At 34.2% G+C, this 13,846-nt stretch overlaps 26 non-coding genes across 26 annotated transcripts; all 26 read right to left on the bottom strand.

The window, feature by feature from the left end:
- Positions 1–4,898: 4,898 nt before the first annotated feature.
- Positions 4,899–4,990, bottom strand: TRNAM-CAU (transfer RNA methionine (anticodon CAU)). The gene is given in 2 exon segments: positions 4,899–4,934; positions 4,954–4,990. It is a non-coding gene; the product is annotated as a tRNA-Met (tRNA).
- A 312-nt stretch (positions 4,991–5,302) lies between these two features.
- TRNAV-CAC (transfer RNA valine (anticodon CAC)) lies at positions 5,303–5,394 on the bottom strand. Its single transcript is given in 2 exon segments — positions 5,303–5,338; positions 5,358–5,394. It is a non-coding gene; the product is annotated as a tRNA-Val (tRNA).
- A 110-nt stretch (positions 5,395–5,504) lies between these two features.
- Positions 5,505–5,596, bottom strand: TRNAM-CAU (transfer RNA methionine (anticodon CAU)). Its single transcript is given in 2 exon segments — positions 5,505–5,540; positions 5,560–5,596. It is a non-coding gene; the product is annotated as a tRNA-Met (tRNA).
- Positions 5,597–5,908: 312 nt separating this feature from the next.
- On the bottom strand, positions 5,909–6,000 carry TRNAM-CAU (transfer RNA methionine (anticodon CAU)). Its single transcript is given in 2 exon segments — positions 5,909–5,944; positions 5,964–6,000. It is a non-coding gene; the product is annotated as a tRNA-Met (tRNA).
- A 110-nt stretch (positions 6,001–6,110) lies between these two features.
- TRNAM-CAU (transfer RNA methionine (anticodon CAU)) lies at positions 6,111–6,202 on the bottom strand. The gene is given in 2 exon segments: positions 6,111–6,146; positions 6,166–6,202. It is a non-coding gene; the product is annotated as a tRNA-Met (tRNA).
- A 312-nt stretch (positions 6,203–6,514) lies between these two features.
- On the bottom strand, positions 6,515–6,606 carry TRNAM-CAU (transfer RNA methionine (anticodon CAU)). Its single transcript is given in 2 exon segments — positions 6,515–6,550; positions 6,570–6,606. It is a non-coding gene; the product is annotated as a tRNA-Met (tRNA).
- Positions 6,607–7,120: 514 nt separating this feature from the next.
- Positions 7,121–7,212, bottom strand: TRNAM-CAU (transfer RNA methionine (anticodon CAU)). Its single transcript is given in 2 exon segments — positions 7,121–7,156; positions 7,176–7,212. It is a non-coding gene; the product is annotated as a tRNA-Met (tRNA).
- A 110-nt stretch (positions 7,213–7,322) lies between these two features.
- Positions 7,323–7,414, bottom strand: TRNAM-CAU (transfer RNA methionine (anticodon CAU)). The gene is given in 2 exon segments: positions 7,323–7,358; positions 7,378–7,414. It is a non-coding gene; the product is annotated as a tRNA-Met (tRNA).
- Positions 7,415–7,726: 312 nt separating this feature from the next.
- TRNAM-CAU (transfer RNA methionine (anticodon CAU)) lies at positions 7,727–7,818 on the bottom strand. The gene is given in 2 exon segments: positions 7,727–7,762; positions 7,782–7,818. It is a non-coding gene; the product is annotated as a tRNA-Met (tRNA).
- A 514-nt stretch (positions 7,819–8,332) lies between these two features.
- On the bottom strand, positions 8,333–8,424 carry TRNAM-CAU (transfer RNA methionine (anticodon CAU)). The gene is given in 2 exon segments: positions 8,333–8,368; positions 8,388–8,424. It is a non-coding gene; the product is annotated as a tRNA-Met (tRNA).
- Positions 8,425–8,534: 110 nt separating this feature from the next.
- On the bottom strand, positions 8,535–8,626 carry TRNAM-CAU (transfer RNA methionine (anticodon CAU)). Its single transcript is given in 2 exon segments — positions 8,535–8,570; positions 8,590–8,626. It is a non-coding gene; the product is annotated as a tRNA-Met (tRNA).
- A 312-nt stretch (positions 8,627–8,938) lies between these two features.
- TRNAM-CAU (transfer RNA methionine (anticodon CAU)) lies at positions 8,939–9,030 on the bottom strand. Its single transcript is given in 2 exon segments — positions 8,939–8,974; positions 8,994–9,030. It is a non-coding gene; the product is annotated as a tRNA-Met (tRNA).
- A 312-nt stretch (positions 9,031–9,342) lies between these two features.
- On the bottom strand, positions 9,343–9,434 carry TRNAM-CAU (transfer RNA methionine (anticodon CAU)). Its single transcript is given in 2 exon segments — positions 9,343–9,378; positions 9,398–9,434. It is a non-coding gene; the product is annotated as a tRNA-Met (tRNA).
- Positions 9,435–9,544: 110 nt separating this feature from the next.
- On the bottom strand, positions 9,545–9,636 carry TRNAM-CAU (transfer RNA methionine (anticodon CAU)). The gene is given in 2 exon segments: positions 9,545–9,580; positions 9,600–9,636. It is a non-coding gene; the product is annotated as a tRNA-Met (tRNA).
- Positions 9,637–9,746: 110 nt separating this feature from the next.
- TRNAM-CAU (transfer RNA methionine (anticodon CAU)) lies at positions 9,747–9,838 on the bottom strand. The gene is given in 2 exon segments: positions 9,747–9,782; positions 9,802–9,838. It is a non-coding gene; the product is annotated as a tRNA-Met (tRNA).
- A 110-nt stretch (positions 9,839–9,948) lies between these two features.
- TRNAM-CAU (transfer RNA methionine (anticodon CAU)) lies at positions 9,949–10,040 on the bottom strand. Its single transcript is given in 2 exon segments — positions 9,949–9,984; positions 10,004–10,040. It is a non-coding gene; the product is annotated as a tRNA-Met (tRNA).
- Positions 10,041–10,756: 716 nt separating this feature from the next.
- Positions 10,757–10,848, bottom strand: TRNAM-CAU (transfer RNA methionine (anticodon CAU)). Its single transcript is given in 2 exon segments — positions 10,757–10,792; positions 10,812–10,848. It is a non-coding gene; the product is annotated as a tRNA-Met (tRNA).
- A 110-nt stretch (positions 10,849–10,958) lies between these two features.
- Positions 10,959–11,050, bottom strand: TRNAM-CAU (transfer RNA methionine (anticodon CAU)). Its single transcript is given in 2 exon segments — positions 10,959–10,994; positions 11,014–11,050. It is a non-coding gene; the product is annotated as a tRNA-Met (tRNA).
- A 514-nt stretch (positions 11,051–11,564) lies between these two features.
- TRNAM-CAU (transfer RNA methionine (anticodon CAU)) lies at positions 11,565–11,656 on the bottom strand. Its single transcript is given in 2 exon segments — positions 11,565–11,600; positions 11,620–11,656. It is a non-coding gene; the product is annotated as a tRNA-Met (tRNA).
- Positions 11,657–11,766: 110 nt separating this feature from the next.
- Positions 11,767–11,858, bottom strand: TRNAM-CAU (transfer RNA methionine (anticodon CAU)). The gene is given in 2 exon segments: positions 11,767–11,802; positions 11,822–11,858. It is a non-coding gene; the product is annotated as a tRNA-Met (tRNA).
- A 110-nt stretch (positions 11,859–11,968) lies between these two features.
- TRNAM-CAU (transfer RNA methionine (anticodon CAU)) lies at positions 11,969–12,059 on the bottom strand. The gene is given in 2 exon segments: positions 11,969–12,004; positions 12,023–12,059. It is a non-coding gene; the product is annotated as a tRNA-Met (tRNA).
- A 514-nt stretch (positions 12,060–12,573) lies between these two features.
- TRNAM-CAU (transfer RNA methionine (anticodon CAU)) lies at positions 12,574–12,665 on the bottom strand. The gene is given in 2 exon segments: positions 12,574–12,609; positions 12,629–12,665. It is a non-coding gene; the product is annotated as a tRNA-Met (tRNA).
- A 110-nt stretch (positions 12,666–12,775) lies between these two features.
- On the bottom strand, positions 12,776–12,867 carry TRNAM-CAU (transfer RNA methionine (anticodon CAU)). The gene is given in 2 exon segments: positions 12,776–12,811; positions 12,831–12,867. It is a non-coding gene; the product is annotated as a tRNA-Met (tRNA).
- A 110-nt stretch (positions 12,868–12,977) lies between these two features.
- On the bottom strand, positions 12,978–13,069 carry TRNAM-CAU (transfer RNA methionine (anticodon CAU)). Its single transcript is given in 2 exon segments — positions 12,978–13,013; positions 13,033–13,069. It is a non-coding gene; the product is annotated as a tRNA-Met (tRNA).
- A 312-nt stretch (positions 13,070–13,381) lies between these two features.
- Positions 13,382–13,473, bottom strand: TRNAM-CAU (transfer RNA methionine (anticodon CAU)). Its single transcript is given in 2 exon segments — positions 13,382–13,417; positions 13,437–13,473. It is a non-coding gene; the product is annotated as a tRNA-Met (tRNA).
- A 110-nt stretch (positions 13,474–13,583) lies between these two features.
- On the bottom strand, positions 13,584–13,675 carry TRNAM-CAU (transfer RNA methionine (anticodon CAU)). Its single transcript is given in 2 exon segments — positions 13,584–13,619; positions 13,639–13,675. It is a non-coding gene; the product is annotated as a tRNA-Met (tRNA).
- Positions 13,676–13,846: the final 171 nt, after the last annotated feature.

Genomic DNA, 13,846 nt, shown 5'->3' with positions numbered 1-13,846 from the left:
TCCCAAAAGTTTCAATTCACTGGAGAGTCAAAATACTTTCACAACAAATCGATGAAACAAATGCTGAAATTCTGGAAATTACCTATTATTAAACCCTCGTCAAAGTCTTTATCCGACTCGTGTGTTTAATTTCCTAATCAAAATGCCTTAACGAGCATGAATTTCGAACTCGTTAAGGCTTAGAATGTTTAAAGAATTGAGCATCCAATGTTAAGATTATGAAAGTATAGTTTTTTCTTTTCTGAAGAAAAAAACCTGTTATTATATTTCCTTTATTAAGTTAATTACCAACTAATTTATTGTCTGACATATTTTGCTCAACATCCTTTACAAAATATTTCATAAACATGAATTTCAGAAAATTGAAATATTGAGATTATGTACTCGCAGATTTATTCTAATTCCTTTTGTTTTTACTACACTGGGGAAATAAATTAAGAGAATTCGCATATTATATCGAATTTCATGAAAAGAACTGAACTGAAAGTAAAACTACTGCTTCTAGACAAAAAGGCAAATCTTGTACATCAAATACGCAAGCGTACACGTGTGCGCATTTATAAAAACAAAAAATTTTAAGTTTCGATAAAAATAATTATTTAGAAACTAAAAAACGTAAAATAAAAAATGCTTACGAAACAAGAAAACAATTCTAAAATTCCTCACATTAAAATAAAAAACTTTCATGTTTTTTTTTCTTTTTCAATTCATAATTGGAAGTAGAAAACAATTCTATTGAAAATTATCATCAAATAAGAAAAAAATTATTTACAAGTAAAATTTTTTATTATGAAAATTATAACACTTACCTGCTTTATAAGTCCGTAGAATTCCAAATTGATATGTTCGTCATTTGAAAACATTTTTCTCAAATAATATATACATAAATTATCCCTTCATTACTGTGAGATGACATACCACACAATAAAATTTTATAATTGCAAGATCTCATTATGAATTTCAATGTGTAACTTAAAAACATAATAGCTGAATTCTAGTTGAAATTTATCACTCAAAATTAAAAAATACTTACCAAGAAAACGATAAAAAATTCATTAATAATCAGCATAAATGATATTATTTCAAGTAATTCAGATGATTCTTCATTGTTGTTTTCCGAATTATATAGATTCAGAAATATATACTATTCTATAACTATTACAGTTCTGCACATTCTGAATTCACACTTATTCATTGGAATAAAGTAAGCAATGTTGACTTCACTTTAATGTGTAATGAATTGAAGACAAAAAAAAAAGTATTTTACCATAATACACACATCTGTAACAGTACGCGATCACGAAATCGGAAGTTATCGGTTGCAAGAAAGGTAAAAGTTATTGATAAGTCGTTTTTCAAATGTTTGGCGTGTTCTGTTTCAAAAAGATTTACCAATGTTCTGGTTCTTTTTTTCAAGTTCTTCTGCCTTTTCCTTAGGGAAATTTTGCTTCTTATTTGCTACTAAGAAAATGGCGTCCGACTCTGCCAATGATTATGATAGAACAAAATGAAAACTTAATAAATAAATGCCTGATATTTTCAGGCTGCGCTAGAGGGCTTTACTCAAGCGTTGCAATCAATAATTGCAGATGTGAAATAAGCGACGTCGAAATATCTTAGATCCGTTAAAAAATTTCGTGCAAAAAGAAAAAAAAAATTCCCATGTGTTAATATCCCAACAAAGGAAAGAGTAAAAGTTGGCATATATGTAGTCTTATATTTTTCTGTATAGGTCACAGACTCGGTTTGAATCAGTTAACTCCAAAAAGGAAAAAAAAAGTAGTTAAAAAAATATCGTTTGCATATTTTACTTAACCTAACTTGTTGAACTGCTTTTTATTATTGCTCAAGCTAGCCTGGTTTTTACGACTTTTACAGTATTTCAATTTGCTATCTATATATATATTTCTCTTACACGGCACCAAAAAAAAAGCCTCATTACAACTCCCCGAATGGCAACGTTAGAAAATCGACCAATGATTGCTGCTAAAAATGTCACATGGCAAATGTCACATGAGGTGGCTCAACATATAGCGCTTTTAAAAACGGAAACAATAATCAGAGTGAGCATTTTCCGGTTGTTCAATTCAGATTCATGCCCTAAAAACATGATAATATTTAGTTTAAACTCAATTAGGAATTAATTAGGCTGGCCTTCTCCATGACTATAAATAAGTCACAAGGTCAGACTTTTGAGAAAATCAGTTTAGTATTGACTAAACAAGTTTTTAGTCATGGACAACTTTATGTTGGCCTGTCAAGAGTCAAGTCATTTGACAGCCTTTCAGTAATTGCTCCAAGATGCCAAATCTATAATTGTGTTTTCAAAGTAATTGTAAATGCTTAGTGTTAATTTCTTAGAGCTTTTCAGAAAAAAAATGTTTTTTGGAAAAAATTTAATTGCTTATTTTGTTCTAAAATGTTATGTACTTTACCACAAATGTTAATTAATATAGAAATTGATGCTGATCACCAAAAAATATTTCATTTGGCGATAAAACAAATTTTTGTGTTCTTGAAAATGAAAGACTTTTTAAGGGTTATTATCTCACAAGAAAAAGTTAGGGTTTAAAGTTTATATTTTTAAATAATAATTTTTTTTTCTAAAACTTTCAGAATTTCTAGCATTAACTAATTTATTATACACATTTAATTGAATTTAGGTGAGTAACTGCAATATTTGATAATTTATTTTGCTAATATGCTTCTCATTTAGATAATGTTTTGATTTTTTCACCATGTACAATCTAAATAGCTAATATACTTTTTTAAAAGCCAATAAGAACATTGATAGAATTCTTCTACATAAGTACAATACTACGTCTTTGATGATAAAATACCATGTCTTTGATGATAATATACTATGTCTTTGAGCTAGAACATTGCGTTCATTGGCGAGCAAGCGCAGCGAGCCATGGTTCACTGCGTGAACCACATAGGATTGCGTAGCAATTCTCGGGGGTTGGCGAGCGTTAGCGAGCAGGGGACGGAGCCTCCTAGTTTAAGATATTTTCCTCATGTAATAAATTTATTTACTATGAAAATTATTTGAAACTGATCAACAGTCCATTCCGAATTAATTGGACACCTGACGTATAAAACTGACTTTTCATAGATCAAGAAACGATTTTTGGAGATAATAATGTGTTTTAAAATATTATGACTGATAAAAAGGCATTCCATATTCTCAAATGCAAATAAGTAGCAAATGCATTTTCAAAGTATCGTTTTAATTATTTACAGAATGATTTTTATTCCTTAATTGCATACAAAGTAATTTTTCACAATCGATTATAAGAGAACTTGTATTTTATTGTTAAACAAAAAAGCCGTGCTCCGGGCCTTAAATTCAAAAATTGTTTTTACGATAATTCACAAAATTTGTTAATTGAAACAAATAAAAGTAAAAAAAATTTGCTTTTTCTTCACAAGAAATAAGAATGTTCATTCGTTTAGCCATCTCGGTACAATTCTCCAGAAAAATAATATCATCATGTCCGAACAAAATATCATAAGATTTGCTTGAGACAGAAAGCTGTTATTTTTTACTTTAAGACAAAATTTTTCTCATGCATATAAAAAAAATTTTTTTATTTACAATTTCCCAAAAAGAAGTTACTTGAAAAGTTTCATGAAAAAAATTATTACAAGATAACTTCCAACAAGAGAATTTGCAACGAATGATTTCTCTCGCTGTATGGTGTCCATTTAAAAGAAATGCGATTCTATTAAGGAAGAGTTCTGAAAAGATATGTTTATTCTCTTTATAAATTAAGTAACAAATGTAAAATAAGCCAATAAAACTATTTTGTTTCGAAAGTAAATAACTTGAGGAGTTACATACTCTAGGAAGAAATGATTCTGAAATTGGGTATTTACAGAAATCTTAATTCTTAATTAGTAATCAATTAACGAGCTTCAACTTAGGTAGGAAAATAGTCACAAACATATATTTTATCACCTGCTTCTTCAACAGCTGCGTTTAGTAAAATTGCTGATATAAGACAATACTCCAGCAGCTTCCTCAAACAGACGATTATGATCTCTTTCTCTAAAATGAATATAAATGAAAAAAAAAATAATTATGAAAAGTAATTAAATGAGAAAAAGAGATCAATAAATAATATCAATTAATTGAATGAATAAAAAACTAAAAAAAAAGAAATAAAACAAATGAATAGAAAAAAAATTCATTTTTTTCCATTTGATTACTAAAGAATGAAAATATTTAAAAGAAGAATATTCGTTTTACTATTTTTGAAAATATTACTCTCATTTTAAAAAACATTCTTAGAACTTTTAATGCTCATAAAAAATTTGATTAATAAATAAAAAATCAGCTTTTTCTTAACACAAGGTTAAAATTAATAAAAAAAGTGAGTTGTAATATTGTAAAAAAAAAATTGAAAATTTAACTTTAACCAGCTTTTTATTAATTTAATATTAATTCAGCAAAATGTATTATTGAACGAAATAACTGCTACAAAAATGTACTGCCCAGGGACAGAATCGAACTCACGACCATCAGATAACTCAATTTAGAGCAGATTATGAGACTGACGCACTGCCTACTGCGCTACCGAGGCACAGGAGAGAGTGAAGAAATATAATATTTAACTTTAACTATCCTTTCATTATTTTAATATTAAATCTTCAAAATGTATTATTGCACGAAATAACTGCTACTAAAAACTACTGCCCCGGGTGAGGATCGAACTCACGACCTTCAGATAACTCAAATTAGGACAGATTATGAGACTGACGCACTGCCTACTGCGCTACCGAGGCACAGGAGAGAGTGAAGAAATATAATATTTAACTTTAACTATCCTTTCATTATTTTAATATTAAATCTTCAAAATGTATTATTGCACGAAATAACTGCTACTAAAAACTACTGCCCCGGGTGAGGATCGAACTCACGACCTTCAGATAACTCAAATTAGGACAGATTATGAGACTGACGCGCTGCCTACTGCGCTACCGAGGCACAGGAGAGAGTGAAGAAATATAATATTTAACTTTAACTATCCTTTCATTATTTTAATATTAAATCTTCAAAATGTATTATTGCACGAAATAACTGCTACTAAAAACTACTGCCCCGGGTGAGGATCGAACTCACGACCTTCAGATAACTCAATTTAGAGCAGATTATGAGACTGACGCACTGCCTACTGCGCTACCAAGGCACAGGAGAAAGTGAAGAAATATAATATTTAACTTTAACTATCCTTTCATTATTTTAATATTAAATCTTCAAAATGTATTATTGCACGAAATAACTGCTACTAAAAACTACTGCCCCGGGTGAGGATCGAACTCACGACCTTCAGATAACTCAATTTAGAGCAGATTGTGAGACTGACGCGCTGCCTACTGCGCTACCGAGGCACAGGAGAGAGTGAAGAAATATAATATTTAACTTTAACTATCCTTTCATTATTTTAATATTAAATCTTCCAAATGTATTATTGCACGAAATAACTGCTACTAAAAACTACTGCCCCGGGTGAGGATCGAACTCACGACCTTCAGATAACTCAAATTAGGACAGATTATGAGACTGACGCGCTGCCTACTGCGCTACCGAGGCACAGGAGAGAGTGAAGAAATATAATATTTAACTTTAACTATCCTTTCATTATTTTAATATTAAATCTTCAAAATGTATTATTGCACGAAATAACTGCTACTAAAAACTACTGCCCCGGGTGAGGATCGAACTCACGACCTTCAGATAACTCAATTTAGAGCAGATTATGAGACTGACGCACTGCCTACTGCGCTACCGAGGCACAGGAGAAAGTGAAGAAATATAATATTTAACTTTAACTATCCTTTCATTATTTTAATATTAAATCTTCAAAATGTATTATTGCACGAAATAACTGCTACTAAAAACTACTGCCCCGGGTGAGGATCGAACTCACGACCTTCAGATAACTCAATTTAGAGCAGATTATGAGACTGACGCGCTGCCTACTGCGCTACCGAGGCACAGGAGAGAGTGAAGAAATATAATATTTAACTTTAACTATCCTTTCATTATTTTAATATTAAATCTTCCAAATGTATTATTGCACGAAATAACTGCTACTAAAAACTACTGCCCCGGGTGAGGATCGAACTCACGACCTTCAGATAACTCAATTTAGAGCAGATTATGAGACTGACGCGCTGCCTACTGCGCTACCGAGGCACAGGAGAGAGTGAAGAAATATAATATTTAACTTTAACTATCCTTTCATTATTTTAATATTAAATCTTCAAAATGTATTATTGCACGAAATAACTGCTACTAAAAACTACTGCCCCGGGTGAGGATCGAACTCTCGACCTTCAGATAACTCAATTTAGAGCAGATTATGAGACTGACGCGCTGCCTACTGCGCTACCGAGGCGCAGGACAGAGTGAAGAAATATAATATTTAACTTTAACTATCCTTTCATTATTTTAATATTAAATCTTCAAAATGTATTATTGCACGAAATAACTGCAACTAAATACTACTGCCCCGGGTGAGGATCGAACTCACGACCTTCAGATAACTCAAATTAGGACAGATTATGAGACTGACGCGCTGCCTACTGCGCTACCGAGGCACAGGAGAGAGTGAAGAAATATAATATTTAACTTTAACTATCCTTTCATTATTTTAATATTAAATCTTCAAAATGTATTATTGCACGAAATAACTGCTACTAAAAACTACAGCCCCGGTTGAGGATCGAACTCACGACCTTCAGATAACTCAATTTAGAGCAGATTATGAGACTGACGCACTGCCTACTGCGCTACCGAGGCACAGGAGAAAGTGAAGAAATATAATATTTAACTTTAACTATCCTTTCATTATTTTAATATTAAATCTTCAAAATGTATTATTGCACGAAATAACTGCTACTAAAAACTACTGCCCCGGGTGAGGATCGAACTCACGACCTTCAGATAACTCAATTTAGAGCAGATTATGAGACTGACGCACTGCCTACTGCTCTACCGAGGCACAGGAGAAAGTGAAGAAATATAATATTTAACTTTAACTATCCTTTCATTATTTTAATATTAAATCTTCAAAATGTATTATTGCACGAAATAACTGCTACTAAAAACTACTGCCCCGGGTGAGGATCGAACTCACGACCTTCAGATTACTCAATTTAGAGCAGATTATGAGACTGACGCGCTGCCTACTGCGCTACCGAGGCACAGGAGAGAGTGAAGAAATATAATATTTAACTTTAACTATCCTTTCATTATTTTAATATTAAATCTTCAAAATGTATTATTGCACGAAATAACTGCAACTAAAAACTACTGCCCCGGGTGAGGATCGAACTCACGACCTTCAGATAACTCAAATTAGGACAGATTATGAGACTGACGCGCTGCCTACTGCGCTACCGAGGCACAGGAGAGAGCGAAGAAATATAATATTTAACTTTAACTATCCTTTCATTATTTTAATATTAAATCTTCAAAATGTATTATTGCACGAAATAACTGCTACTAAAAACTACTGCCCCGGTTGAGGATCGAACTCACGACCTTCAGATAACTCAATTTAGAGCAGATTATGAGACTGACGCACTGCCTACTGCGCTACCGAGGCACAGGAGAAAGTGAAGAAATATAATATTTAACTTTAACTATCCTTTCATTATTTTAATATTAAATCTTCAAAATGTATTATTGCACGAAATAACTGCTACTAAAAACTACTGCCCCGGGTGAGGATCGAACTCACGACCTTCAGATAACTCAAATTAGGACAGATTATGAGACTGACGCGCTGCCTACTGCGCTACCGAGGCACAGGAGAGAGTGAAGAAATATAATATTTAACTTTAACTATCCTTTCATTATTTTAATATTAAATCTTCAAAATGTATTATTGCACGAAATAACTGCTACTAAAAACTACTGCCCCGGGTGAGGATCGAACTCACGACCTTCAGATAACTCAATTTAGAGCAGATTATGAGACTGACGCACTGCCTACTGCGCTACCGAGGCACAGGAGAAAGTGAAGAAATATAATATTTAACTTTAACTATCCTTTCATTATTTTAATATTAAATCTGCAAAATGTATTATTGCACGAAATAACTGCTACTAAAAACTACTGCCCCGGGTGAGGATCGAACTCACGACCTTCAGATAACTCAATTTAGAGCAGATTATGAGACTGACGCACTGCCTACTGCGCTACCGAGGCACAGGAGAAAGTGAAGAAATATAATATTTAACTTTAACTATCCTTTCATTATTTTAATATTAAATCTTCAAAATGTATTATTGCACGAAATAACTGCTACTAAAAACTACTGCCCCGGGTGAGGATCGAACTCACGGCCTTCAGATAACTCAATTTAGAGCAGATTATGAGACTGACGCGCTGCCTACTGCGCTACCGAGGCACAGGAGAGAGTGAAGAAATATAATATTTAACTTTAACTATCCTTTCATTATTTTAATATTAAATCTTCCAAATGTATTATTGCACGAAATAACTGCTACTAAAAACTACTGCCCCGGGTGAGGATCGAACTCACGACCTTCAGATAACTCAATTTAGAGCAGATTATGAGACTGACGCGCTGCCTACTGCGCTACCGAGGCACAGGAGAGAGTGAAGAAATATAATATTTAACTTTAACTATCCTTTCATTATTTTAATATTAAATCTTCAAAATGTATTATTGCACGAAATAACTGCTACTAAAAACTACTGCCCCGGTTGAGGATCGAACTCACGACCTTCAGATAACTCAATTTAGAGCAGATTATGAGACTGACGCACTGCCTACTGCGCTACCGAGGCACAGGAGAAAGTGAAGAAATATAATATTTAACTTTAACTATGCTTTGATTTTTTTAATATTAAATCTTCAAAATGTATTATTGCACGAAATAACTGCTACTAAAAACTACTGCCCCGGGTGAGGATCGAACTCACGACCTTCAGATAACTCAAATTAGGACAGATTATGAGACTGACGCGCTGCCTACTGCGCTACCGAGGCACAGGAGAGAGTGAAGAAATATAATATTTAACTTTAACTATCCTTTCATTATTTTAATATTAAATCTTCAAAATGTATTATTGCACGAAATAACTGCTACTAAAAACTACTGCCCCGGTTGAGGATCGAACTCACGACCTTCAGATAACTCAATTTAGAGCAGATTATGAGACTGACGCACTGCCTACTGCGCTACCGAGGCACAGGAGAGAGTGAAGAAATATAATATTTAACTTTAACTATGCTTTCATTATTTTAATATTAAATCTTCAAAATGTATTATTGCACGAAATAACTGCTACTAAAAACTACTGCCCCGGGTGAGGATCGAACTCACGACCTTCAGATAACTCAATTTAGAGCAGATTATGAGACTGACGCGCTGCCTACTGCGCTACCGAGGCACTGGAGAAAGTGAAGAAATATAATATTTAACTTTAACTATGCTTTCATTATTTTAATATTAAATCTTCAAAATGTATTATTGCACGAAATAACTGCTACTAAAAACTACTGCCCCGGGTGAGGATCGAACTCACGACCTTCAGATAACTCAATTTAGAGCAGATTATGAGACTGACGCGCTGCCTACTGCGCTACCGAGGCACAGGAGAGAGTGAAGAAATATAATATTTAACTTTAACTATCCTTTCATTATTTTAATATTAAATCTTCAAAATGTATTATTGCACGAAATAACTGCTACTAAAAACTACTGCCCCGGGTGAGGATCGAACTCACGACCTTCAGATAACTCAATTTAGAGCAGATTATGAGACTGACGCGCTGCCTACTGCGCTACCGAGGCACAGGAGAAAGTGAAGAAATATAATATTTAACTTCAACTATGCTTTCATTATTTTAATATTAAATCTTCAAAATGTATTATTGCACGAAATAACTGCTACTAAAAACTACTGCCCCGGGTGAGGATCGAACTCACGACCTTCAGATAACTCAATTTAGAGCAGATTATGAGACTGACGCGCTGCCTACTGCGCTACCGAGGCACAGGAGAGAGTGAAGAAATATAATATTTAACTTTAACTATGCTTTCATTATTTTAATATTAAATCTTCAAAATGTATTATTGCACGAAATAACTGCTACTAAAAACTACTGCCCCGGGTGAGGATCGAACTCACGACCTTCAGATAACTCAATTTAGAGCAGATTATGAGACTAACGCGCTGCCTACTGCGCTACCGAGGCACAGGAGAAAGTGAAGAAATATAATATTTAACTTTAACTATCCTTTCATTATTTTAATATTAAATCTTCAAAATGTATTATTGCACGAAATAACTGCTACTAAAAACTACTGCCCCGGGTGAGGATCGAACTCACGACCTTCAGATAACTCAATTTAGAGCAGATTATGAGACTGACGCACTGCCTACTGCGCTACCGAGGCACAGGAGAGAGTGAAGAAATATAATATTTAACTTTAACTATGCTTTCATTATTTTAATATGAAATCTTCAAAATGTATTATTGCACGAAATAACTGCTACTAAAAACTACTGCCCCGGGTGAGGATCGAACTCACGACCTTCAGATAACTCAATTTAGAGCAGATTATGAGACTGACGCACTGCCTACTGCGCTACCGAGGCACAGGAGAAAGTGAAGAAATATAATATTTAACTTTAAATATCCTTTCATTATTTTAATATTAAATCTTCAAAATGTATTATTGCACGAAATAACTGCTACTAAAAACTACTGCCCCGGGTGAGGATCGAACTCACGACCTTCAGATAACTCAATTTAGAGCAGATTATGAGACTGACGCGCTGCCTACTGCGCTACCGAGGCACAGGAGAAAGTGAAGAAATATAATATTTAACTTCAACTATGCTTTCATTATTTTAATATTAAATCTTCAAAATGTATTATTGCACGAAATAACTGCTACTAAAAACTACTGCCCCGGGTGAGGATCGAACTCACGACCTTCAGATAACTCAATTTAGAGCAGATTATGAGACTGACGCGCTGCCTACTGCGCTACCGAGGCACAGGAGAGAGTGAAGAAATATAATATTTAACTTTAACTATGCTTTCATTATTTTAATATTAAATCTTCAAAATGTATTATTGCACGAAATAACTGCTACTAAAAACTACTGCCCCGGGTGAGGATCGAACTCACGACCTTCAGATAACTCAATTTAGAGCAGATTATGAGACTAACGCGCTGCCTACTGCGCTACCGAGGCACAGGAGAAAGTGAAGAAATATAATATTTAACTTTAACTATCCTTTCATTATTTTAATATTAAATCTTCAAAATGTATTATTGCACGAAATAACTGCTACTAAAAACTACTGCCCCGGGTGAGGATCGAACTCACGACCTTCAGATAACTCAATTTAGAGCAGATTATGAGACTGACGCACTGCCTACTGCGCTACCGAGGCACAGGAGAGAGTGAAGAAATATAATATTTAACTTTAACTATGCTTTCATTATTTTAATATGAAATCTTCAAAATGTATTATTGCACGAAATAACTGCTACTAAAAACTACTGCCCCGGGTGAGGATCGAACTCACGACCTTCAGATAACTCAATTTAGAGCAGATTATGAGACTGACGCGCTGCCTACTGCGCTACCGAGGCACAGGAGAAAGTGAAGAAATATAATATTTAACTTTAACTATGCTTTCATTATTTTAATATTAAATCTTCAAAATGTATTATTGCACGAAATAACTGCTACTAAAAACTACTGCCCCGGGTGAGGATCGAACTCACGACCTTCAGATAACTCAATTTAGAGCAGATTATGAGACTGACGCGCTGCCTACTGCGCTACCGAGGCACAGGAGAGAGTGAAGAAATATAATATTTAACTTTAACTATGCTTTCATTATTTTAATATTAAATCTTCAAAATGTATTATTGCATGAAATAACTGCTACTAAAAACTACTGCCCCGGGTGAGGATCGAACTCACGACCTTCAGATAACTCAATTTGAGCAGATTATGAGACTGACGCGCTGCCTACTGCGCTACCGAGGCACAGGAGAAAGTGAAGAAATATAATATTTAACTTTAACTATGCTTTCATTATTTTAATATTAAATCTTCAAAATGTATTATTGCACGAAATAACTGCTACTAAAAACTACTGCCCCGGGTGATGATCGAACTCACGACCTTCAGATAACTCAATTTAGAGCAGATTATGCGACTGACGCGCTGCCTACTGCGCTACCGAGGCACAGGAGAGAGTGAAGAAATATAATATTTAACTTTAACTATCCTTTCATTATTTTAATATTAAATCTTCAAAATGTATTATTGCACGAAATAACTGCTACTAAAAACTACTGCCCCGGTTGAGGATCGAACTCACGACCTTCAGATAACTCAATTTAGAGCAGATTATGAGACTGACGCACTGCCTACTGCGCTACCGAGGCACAGGAGAGAGTGAAGAAATATAATATTTAACTTTAACTATGCTTTCATTATTTTAATATTAAATCTTCAAAATGTATTATTGCACGAAATAACTGCTACTAAAAACTACTGCCCCGGGTGAGGATCGAACTCACGACCTTCAGATAACTCAATTTAGAGCAGATTATGAGACTGACGCGCTGCCTACTGCGCTACCGAGGCACTGGAGAAAGTGAAGAAATATAATATTTAACTTTAACTATGCTTTCATTATTTTAATATTAAATCTTCAAAATGTATTATTGCACGAAATAACTGCTACTAAAAACTACTGCCCCGGGTGAGGATCGAACTCACGACCTTCAGATAACTCAATTTAGAGCAGATTATGAGACTGACGCGCTGCCTACTGCGCTACCGAGGCACAGGAGAGAGTGAAGAAATATAATATTTAACTTTAACTATCCTTTCATTATTTTAATATTAAATCTTCAAAATGTATTATTGCACGAAATAACTGCTACTAAAAACTACTGCCCCGGGTGAGGATCGAACTCACGACCTTCAGATAACTCAATTTAGAGCAGATTATGAGACTGACGCGCTGCCTACTGCGCTACCGAGGCACAGGAGAGAGTGAAGAAATATAATATTTAACTTTAACTATCCTTTCATTATTTTAATATTAAATCTTCAAAATGTATTATTGCACGAAATAACTGCTACTAAAAACTACTGCCCCGGGTGAGGATCGAACTCACGACCTTCAGATAACTCAAGTTAGAGCAGATTATGAGACTGACGCACTGCCTACTGCGCTACCGAGGCACAGGAGAAAGTGAACAAACATAATATTTAACTTTAACTATCCTTTCATTATTTTAATATTAAATCTTCAAAATGTATTATTGCACGAAATAACTGCTACTAAAAACTACTGCCCCGGGTGAGGATCGAACTCACGACCTTCAGATAACTCAATTTAGAGCAGATTATGAGACTGACGCGCTGCCTACTGCGCTACCGAGGCACAGGAGAAAGTGAAGAAATATAATATTTAACTTCAACTATGCTTTCATTATTTTAATATTAAATCTTCAAAATGTATTATTGCACGAAATAACTGCTACTAAAAACTACTGCCCCGGGTGAGGATCGAACTCACGACCTTCAGATAACTCAATTTAGAGCAGATTATGAGACTGACGCGCTGCCTACTGCGCTACCGAGGCACAGGAGAGAGTGAAGAAATATAATATTTAACTTTAACTATGCTTTCATTATTTTAATATTAAATCTTCAAAATGTATTATTGCACGAAATAACTGCTACTAAAAACTACTGCCCCGGGTGAGGATCGAACTCACGACCTTCAGATAACTCAATTTAGAGCAGATTATGAG

This window comes from Parasteatoda tepidariorum, chromosome 9 (genome assembly GCF_982258835.1).
Source record: "Parasteatoda tepidariorum strain Cologne lab strain chromosome 9, Ptep-v5.0, whole genome shotgun sequence".
NCBI lineage: Eukaryota > Metazoa > Arthropoda > Arachnida > Araneae > Theridiidae > Parasteatoda > Parasteatoda tepidariorum.
Note: the sequence above shows the minus strand (reverse complement) of the source record. Positions and strands in the feature narration are given on the sequence as shown.